The 9343-nt window shown below is 34.5% G+C and overlaps 1 long non-coding RNA gene and 1 pseudogene across 1 annotated transcript; both read right to left on the reverse strand.

Moving 5' to 3' along the window:
* Positions 1 to 4781: 4781 nt before the first annotated feature.
* LOC110269632 (uncharacterized) lies at positions 4782 to 5234 on the reverse strand. Its single transcript, XR_002358402.2, has 3 exons — positions 5109 to 5234; positions 4956 to 5009; positions 4782 to 4867 (listed from the first exon to the last, which is right to left on the reverse strand). It is a non-coding gene; the product is annotated as an uncharacterized LOC110269632 (long non-coding RNA).
* Positions 5235 to 8235: 3001 nt separating this feature from the next.
* On the reverse strand, positions 8236 to 9052 carry LOC148570240 (uncharacterized; annotated as a pseudogene).
* Positions 9053 to 9343: the final 291 nt, after the last annotated feature.

The following is a 9343-nucleotide window of genomic DNA, read 5'->3' on the forward strand; positions in this document are numbered from 1 at the left end:
GAGTTTTAGTAGATGAAATGTCTTGCCTCACTCACTCATTACACCGTCACCATCCATTTCATCCTTGAAAACCCATGCGTAGCATCCAAAAAAGGCATAATTGAAACTTTAATTAATGGTTGGTAAGTGTGCAGATAATAAAAAAGAGTTTAGAAAACAAAGGGTCAATAGAAAAATAAAAAAGATGAACTCACGTTACATAGTAACATTTAAAATTTTTATTATGTGAATATAATTTAGAAATGATATTTCATATTATTAAATGAAAGTTGTCGATCCCTTTTGTACTAAAAATGTTAAATGTTTAATTACAAATGTGAAGTCATTTTACATGCTTCTATATATAATTTTGATTATAAATATAAACATAAAATCACTATATTTTTATATCATTATGTAGTAAACTTAATTCTGATTGCGGGACACAGATATGTAGTACTTGCTTATATTACTTTCATTATATTTACTAGCGACTCAACAGGCACTGTTCAGCCGCTTTTCTATTGTTTCTAAGAAATTAATTTTAATTTTTTTGTTAATATATTATTCATTTTTTAAATTTATTTGATAAGTATTCTTTTATTTTAATATTAACGTGATCTTATTTATATCATATTTTGTTAAAATTAAAATTATATTAATAACTATTATTGTCTCGTCACTATTAACCTTGTTTTATTCCCTTTCCTTGTTTTCTTCTTCTATTAACCCCAACCGCAATCAATTACCACCATATCATTATAGTAGCTCTCATTTTTGTTCATCGCCTTGATCCATAACTATCCATTGTATTAACTTTAGAGTTGTTAAAGATTTGTTAAAAAAATTATTTTTTTTGTTTGATTTAGATATCTAGATGTATAACTATTATTTAGATATTTATTTTTCATACTTGCTTGTTAAATCATATTTTATCATTTAAAAAAAATTTAAGATATCAAGCATTCAAAAATTTTGTATAGAATAATTAAATAAAAAATAAAAAATCTATAAGTTATTTAATTTTTTTAATATATAGAATAATTAAATTTAAATTAATTTAGGTATAATACTTAAATCATTAAGTTGTTATTATGTGTAACAATGAAGATAAAAAAATTATAAATATTTATAAATTTATTTATTTCTCAATTTTATTTAATCTAGAGTAGATATAAAAATTTATATTTAAATTACTCTTTTCTTTCGTATAATTTTAATGGCTAAAAAACTTTTATTTCTAATAATTTTATATTCAACATTTCAAATTATCTTTAGTTTTATTATTCTTTTAGAATTTTTAATTTTTGTTTTTATTATTCTTTTTTCTAACCATTATCTATCTACATATTTATCATTGGCTCATCCCCATGCTTATATCAACTTGTTCTCTCTTCTTCTCCTTCGATCTTCTCTACAATCACAATTAGTTATCACCATGTATTAATTCATAATTATTACAATCAAAAGTGAATATTAATTTAAAAATAAAGTAAAAAAAAGGTCTTGTAACACTTGTGGGAATAATTTACACTCCTATAAATATAATGAAAGAGTAAACTTAACTTTTTCTGTTTCGAGTATTTTCTTTATTATTTAATACACACAAAGTCATATATTTTTATTTGTGGTAAAAGTTAAAAATTAAAGTTAAATAATATTAGAACTTTTTGGTTTAACAAAATTAGAATAAAGCACAAAAATAAGAATAAAAACTAAAAAAATAAATAGTTCTAGAAAGGGAAAATGTCAAATTTTATGTTATTATGTATGAGAACAATGATTTATTTTATTATATTTATTTTTATACCAAATAACAAAAAAAATTAAATTTTATGTTCGTTTTTTGTTACTTATCTTACTTATCTATAGTTGTTTAAATTAGACTTTATCCTTATTAAGTCATGTTTTCTTCTAACAAAGAAATAGTTATGAAATTATTTTTATATTTGTATAAGAGTACATTCATTATATTATAATTTTAATAATTAATGTAAATTTTAAAAAATTGAATAAATTTATATTTATTTTGATTACATTCAAAAGTGAATTATATGTATTCTTATAATCAAGAAATATGTAACACCCTACTATACTTAATCTTATGCTTAAGTCATAAGACTGAGATAGTAAGGTATTACGACCTCTAAGAGTAGTAATATATATATAATAATAGATAAAAGATACTTAACTAGGAGCCTTGAAAAATGGGTAAAACAAAAATCGCAAAACAAAAAGCGCAACGCTCAGGAAGGGATTACTTGCGTGCTAAGAAACCTAATAGGAACATGATAAAGTTAAGCAAAAGAATAAAGGAAAGCCAAGGAAACAGCATAACTAGCCCCTGACTTAGCCTGCGAAGCTAAGGCTGACCAGAGGATATATATATATATATATATATATATATATATATACATATGAACACACATAGGTATCTCCAAAATATACCAAAATACCAAAATAAACTCCTATCTCTCCCTCAACCTCTAAGAGGAGCAGCATACACAAGTTACTTGGAGAGTAAGCTAAACAAATATATACATATATACAACCAAAAACCAAAATACACCCAAGGACTACTTCGCTTCCCAAGATCCAGACGTCTAGCGAGGAGCCTCTCGACCTGCATTTGAAAAACAACAATACAATATGGAATGAGAACCAGAGGTTCTCAGCATGGTAAAAGTGCCACGCGCATAAGAAATACGGTCCTGAGAATGCCATAGGCAATCCTAGAACTCCGTTATTCAATTATCCAACTTAAGTACTAAACAGAAGCCATAAACAGGGGTAGGTATTCTAAATCTGCCTAACTTACTCAAGTTCAAGCTTAACCTAACACCAAACCATTTCCTCCGTTTCCTCCATCCTTTCATCATTCAGAATGCAACAGAAACAAGCAACCAAACAAGTTCACGCACAAGTAATGATCAAATAGTACAAATAGCAAGTATAACAAATAGCGGGTAATATATATCAATTAGGCATACCCAGAAAATGCATAGCAATCAATACAAACAAATGCATATGATGCATACCTGTCCTATGGCTGATGGGGCCCATCTGTCGGTTATCCAGCCAACCCGACAAGTCTGAAAACCTTAGACTGTCCCCCGTCGCGCATCCCCAAGAGTCTATGCATAGAGTTCACATTCATATTTCATAAAATCACTCAATGGGGGCTATCCATACTCGGGAATTTATACGTGCCTGGTCACCCTTACGACGTAGGGTCAACAGAGTATCGAGATTCAACCTGGAACACGTGATGGCGAGCCACGGCTCTTACCCAGGGAACTCGTATCTCAGATAGCATTATTCATAAGCCATTTCATAGTCATAATCATTATTTAATCATTCATCAAGCCATGGCATATTAACTCCTTTTATTAACAATCTCCCTTTCACATTTTTCATCGACATTCCCTTATAATTCATCTTGATTACCCTTTCCGGGTCCTGACCAAAATTTTTATCAAACTCTTCTCATCCTTCTTAATATCGAATAATCTTAAAATCAACCCAACTCTAACATTAAATCAATCACATCACACGAGGATTGAACTTTAACTTCTCGAACTCATGACTATCACTAAGACATCCTCGACACTCTATTTTCTTTTCTGTTTCTAATATAGTAAATGAACTCGGAATTGCACAAACTTTATGTCCAGGCGTTCATATTGAAATAAGCTTTCTAACAAACTAAATATCATAATTTTTTGATTTTGCTAGCCTCAGGAATAAAGAAAAAACTGTGACTGCTCTGCAGTGCATAAAACCAGAAAAACAGCAGCAGCATGTGATATTCAAAATTTAATATAAAATCCAAGTTAAATCCAATGACTTTGAAAATTAATGTAGTTAAACTTTACTCATCCAGGTTTATTTCTCAATTGGTTCTGAGTCAATACCATTTTTAATGAAAAAGTTACATTACCTGGAAGTTAAGTAAAAATGAGACAAAATATGTTTTAAAAACCAACAAGTTTAGTACCTTTCAATTGGAATAACTTTTATTACAAAACTCCAATTAAGATAAATTTTGATTTGAGAACCCCTAGCTCATCCAGAAAGAAGTGTGTCTTAGTTGCAACCCAATTTCTATTTAATTCTAAGAGTTACAAGCATTGGAAGTTGATGCATAGCTTGCTGAAATCTGTTTCTTTTCAGTTTTGACCACCAATATTCAAAAATTCACAGCTCCCAATGCTCAACTCTTAAAATTCTGAAATTTTAGAGAAATAAAGCAAGTTAATCAAATTTTATAACAAAATTGTTTTCGCTCCAAAACTCAACTCGTAGAAGTCGCAGCAAGACAAACAAGTTGCTGCCCTGTTTGATCTTTTCTGCTGCTGGACAGATTTAACAACCTAACTTTAAAAATTTGCCATAAATTGTATATTTAACAAAAAGGTCCCAAATTTTCCAGTTTAGTTCCTTATATTCCCAAGTTTAGCCCAAACTTGGTCTCATGCAATTCAAATCATTACATAATTAGTTACAGCATATACAATACCACCACAACACAACTCTACATCCTTATTAACAAACACCAATTCTAATCCATCATAAATAAATATAAGAGCACACCTCATAATTCTAATATATAAATTCATAACAAATCTATTCTAACAACATTACAAGGCTAATCATTAAATACAACAAACAATCCAACTTATTCTATGGTTCCTCTAACCTAAGTTTTCACAACACCGTAAATATTAAACGTGCGAAACTTAAACCATACCTTGGCCGATCACTTAATTCACCTAAGGCAGCCTCACAACTCAAAATTACAGCCCCTCCAAGCTCAATCAAACATCCCCAAACCAAGCTTGATCACCAACAAGCCTCCAACAAGCATCAACATTCACATACACACTACCTAAACCACAATTAACACATCCAAACATAATAACTCAATACCCAAATTCCTAAATTCAGAAATTTTATTAGGGTTTAAGATCTCTTACCTTTACCCACTGATTCTTGGGCAATACCCACAAGAAATCAAGTCTAGTGGACCCCTAAAACATGAAAATCATCAAGGAATTGAGTTTCTCAAACCTTAAACCCGAAATTCATATACCAGCAGAAATGGAGGTAGGAAAAAGCAATTCACTTACTGTTTTATTTGAATAGAATTGAAGAACTCAACGAGCCCGATGCGTGGCCGCAAACGGCTCGTCAATCAGAGCTCCGGATCAAAAGTTATCAAAGAAAGAAGATCAAGCTAGGTTTTGGAATTCATTCTCTTCTTCTCCATGCATTTACGCTGCTTCTGTTGTGTTCTAAGGCAGAAAATGAGCTTTAGCTCATTTATATACTGGGCTGGTTGGGCCCGCGGGCCTGGTTTGGGCCCGGTTCAACCGGCTCGACCCATTCGGCTCAATTTTGGGCCAAATTTTTCGAAAATGATATCAAAATTCTCGTTTTGCCGAGCTCTATCCTATTTTGATATTAGTTTTGCATATTTAATTTTCTTATTGAAAATTCGATTTATTGACTAATTATATACCAATTTTAGCGGGGTTTACATCCTACCCAACTAATTAGGAATTTTGTCCTCAAAATTCAGAGTGCGTTACCTGAATAGAGGTGTGGGTAGTCCTTCCGCATCTCTGTCTCAAGCTTCTAGGTATATTCTTCAATACTAGCCCAACACCAAGCTACTTTCACTAAGAAAGTCTCTTTCCCGTGTAAACGCTTAATGCTGGTATCATCAATTCTAACGAGAGTTATTGGAAACGTCAGATCTTCTCTCACTTGAATTAATTCCGGCTTTAGGACATGACTAGGATCAAAATTGTATTTACGAAGCTGCGATACATGAAACACGTCATGCAGGTTCGAACAATGTGGTAGTAAAGCGATCCTATACGCCACTGGTCCGATGTGATAGGGATTTAGCTTTTTAGTGTTTTTTTGATTGATCATCCGATTCTAGTTCATTGAAGTGATCTTCAGAAATAGGTATCCCCTTTCTTCCAACTTGAGAAGTCTTCTTCTTAGATCCACCTAACTCTTTTGTCGGCTTTCATAGTGAGAATTCTAACTTAGATTTGCATAACTCTTCCTCTGTTGTTTCGGCTGTCAAATTCAGGAACTAAGACGTTTGATATTCCAGTTTTCGGTTAATTCAAAGGTGTTTAGCATACGGTGAAGTCTCACCTTCTCCCTGATGTATAGTCTCTTTGATATCCCCAATAAGTGGTTTACTCCGATGGGCAAAACGGGCCTGGTCGCTTGATCCACAGTTCCCTAACAGTATCACCTTTTGTCCTAGTCTTCGGTAACCTATTATGAAATCAATGGCTATTCCCTTTTATCTTTAATGTAGAACCTTCGACGGTTGTGGCATTTCGAACAATTTCTGGTGGTCTTTCATTTCTTTCTCATACGTCAAACTTGTAATCACATAGATTTCCACCTCATTCTTCATTTCTGTTTGCTCAAAATATCTTCTTTGATTCGTGGTAGGTTTTAGAAATCTCAAGGTAACTTCAAAAATTTTCTCCTGTAAGCTTCAAACAACAGTTTCTTATTTCAACTTCCGACCTCAACACATAACCCTCTCTTGGTGTCTTCTGGATTCAACTGGTTTCAGTACTCTTAGTAGCCCCTTATCACCGTTATTGCACTCCTTAAGTCTTTGACTTTACAATCTCTATTTCGACATTAAACATATAAATCTTTTCTTAGTTCCCTTTCGTTTGCCAGACTTCGACATCCTCGGTAGGTCTTTATCGTCCCCTCACGCTTCCTGCATTTCGTCTTTACTATGTTTTAAAACCGCAATAGATTTAGTTTGACTCCTTTATCTATACCCTTAATATCCAATTTAAAGTTCCAACTTATCTAGCCTTCCATTCTCCGAAATTTATATCCAAGCATTTCCCCAAAAATTTCTTACTCAGGGCATCTGTTATCACTTCACGATGTTGTATTTACACGTATCCTAAACCCCTCTGGTAATGTATCGCACTAATTCCGAGTTTTTAAATAAGTTCGGGTATTCTAATTACTGGATTTGGGGTTAATCCTTCTCTTGGAGTTTGAAAGCTCTCTTCATATTCGGGTATCTATGTAACCGGTGTATTTTTAGCGCATTAAACTAATCATAGGCTTTGTGGTCGACAAGAATTTAAAACTCCAAAACTCTTTTTGACGGTGCACGCTTACCTGCTTCATCTTCCATATCCAAAAGTCATGCTCTTAAGGAATCAACATCTCCACAGTCACAACTATATTTTATACGTGATACTAATATAGGCTCGAGTTGATTTTCAAAAGAACATTAAGCTCGAAAAATGAATGAGCAATACAGACGGTGTTCGTAATGAGTCAAAAATGAAATTTTGTACACGGTTGTTCAAGATTATACCGAAATGATGGAATACACAAGGAGAGGAACCTAGGTGCATCTCAAGAAAAGAGTTCAAATTAGAGACCTTTGGTAGGAAGAATAGAGCGTACAGAGTCAAAGAAGTCTCAGCTGATTCTGAAGAACAAGGTTTGCGAATAGGGGCAACTCTAGTCATAGCGAGCACACAAGATTCAAGGATTACGCGCTTATACCAAGACAAGCTCAGACTCATCCTGGAAGAAATAATATTCATGTGCACAAGGAGTAAAGTTAGAAAGGTAGTCAAGCTATTTAGGAAGAGCTCCGGATCGAATGTCAATGTAGGTTTCAAAAGAAGGATTAGATCGAGTCGCGAAGGTTCGTTAGCACACTCTTTCTGCATAAGGTTTCCTACCGTTCTCTTCCTTCTTCTCCAGCATAACCGATGCTTCCCACAAAGAAATAGTTGGTTAGGTGATTCCCTCTTCTAGTACTCCCTTCCACTCAATCCTAAATTCTACCGGTTATAATGATGTCTTCACTTGTGGTGCGATTGAAGTTAATCCGATTTCCGGTACTAAGCCTATCGCAAACTCGCTTCTCTCTGGAATGGAAGTTTTGACACACCTTCAAGAATTGTCTTAAAAACTCTCTCATATAGAGATTCGGTTTCATCTCCACTTACCTCTGAACAATTAACATCTAAAGGTTGTGTTCACTCTACTCCTCTTCCTCAAAGTTTCACCGTCACTAAATTCCAAACAATAACTCCGCATAACCCTCAACACTCCTGATTCCTTAGATATGGTCCAACCTGCTTCCACTACGTCACTTAATCCTTAACCTTCAAAAGTCTAACCACCCTGATTCCACTGCGTCATTCTGACTCTCATCCTTTAAGAATCTAGTCACTCATCTAAGTTGGTTAAGTATCGCTCTATCTTAACAACTAGTAGTCTTCGACTAACCATCGGTTCGGACTCCACGATCATCAAAACTTGTCGTGCTTCACAAATGGATCATACATATATTAATGATACGCAAGGTAGTTAAAAACTCAACTGCTAGCTTATGATTACCTCGGGTCTGAAGATCGGATTCGACTGCATCCTGGCGTTTCTTGTGTGGACAGTCTCGAGCTATATGCCCCGACTTCTCGTACTTGTAACATACGCCTAATCCGGCCCTGCACGGTCTGTTTGGATGGTACTTCTTGCACCTTGGGCACCTTAAATCATCCAGTTGAGTACTAGTTTTCCCTTTAGCATTCGGATCCGAACGGTTATCGTTCCTTCGGTCATTGCTCCAGTGCTGAGAATGTGAAGCGACAAAGCGATTCTTTTTGAAAGTTTAGCTCCTCGGTGTAATCTTTCCCTTTTTCCTTGTGAAGGGTTCTCGGTGATTACTTCTTGCTACCTCAACCCTCCTTGAGCTTTCTCCCATTGTCTGACCCACATTAACCTGCTCCAGATAACTAAGTGGTACCCCTGTATTCGGAGCATTATGTCCACCTTCATATTCATTATCATCATTGTTGCCAGTTCCAGCTTGTGGTTCCATTCCACCCATTACTCGGATGGTCGCGGCCGCAACAGTACCAATGGCAGCAGCAACACTCGTCATTGCGGTCACGATATCGGTCAAACTATCTATTGGTACGGTTACCTCATTAGCTCTCTGTCCTTGATCCCGATTACGCTCACGACTGCGCCCACGAGATGCCATTTGGTTCCTGTTCACACCAAACAAGTGATACCAAGGTGATCAGTCTCAATATCTCTAGTTTAGCATTTCAAAGTCCCAAATGCATGCTCATGAGCATTCATGCCTCATATATCAGTTAGATACCCTAAATAGCATGTATAGACACCTAGAGTATGCCCAGAGGCATAATCAGTCCGTCCCTCAGGCTCTATAGGAACGAACTGCTCTGATACCATAATGTAACACCCTACTATACTTAATCTTATGCTTAAGTCATAAGACTGAGATAGTAAGGTATTACGACCTCTAAGA

This window comes from Arachis ipaensis, chromosome B3, assembly GCF_059453495.1.
Source record: "Arachis ipaensis isolate K30076 ecotype BB chromosome B3, ASM5945349v1, whole genome shotgun sequence".
Classification (NCBI taxonomy): domain Eukaryota; kingdom Viridiplantae; phylum Streptophyta; class Magnoliopsida; order Fabales; family Fabaceae; genus Arachis; species Arachis ipaensis.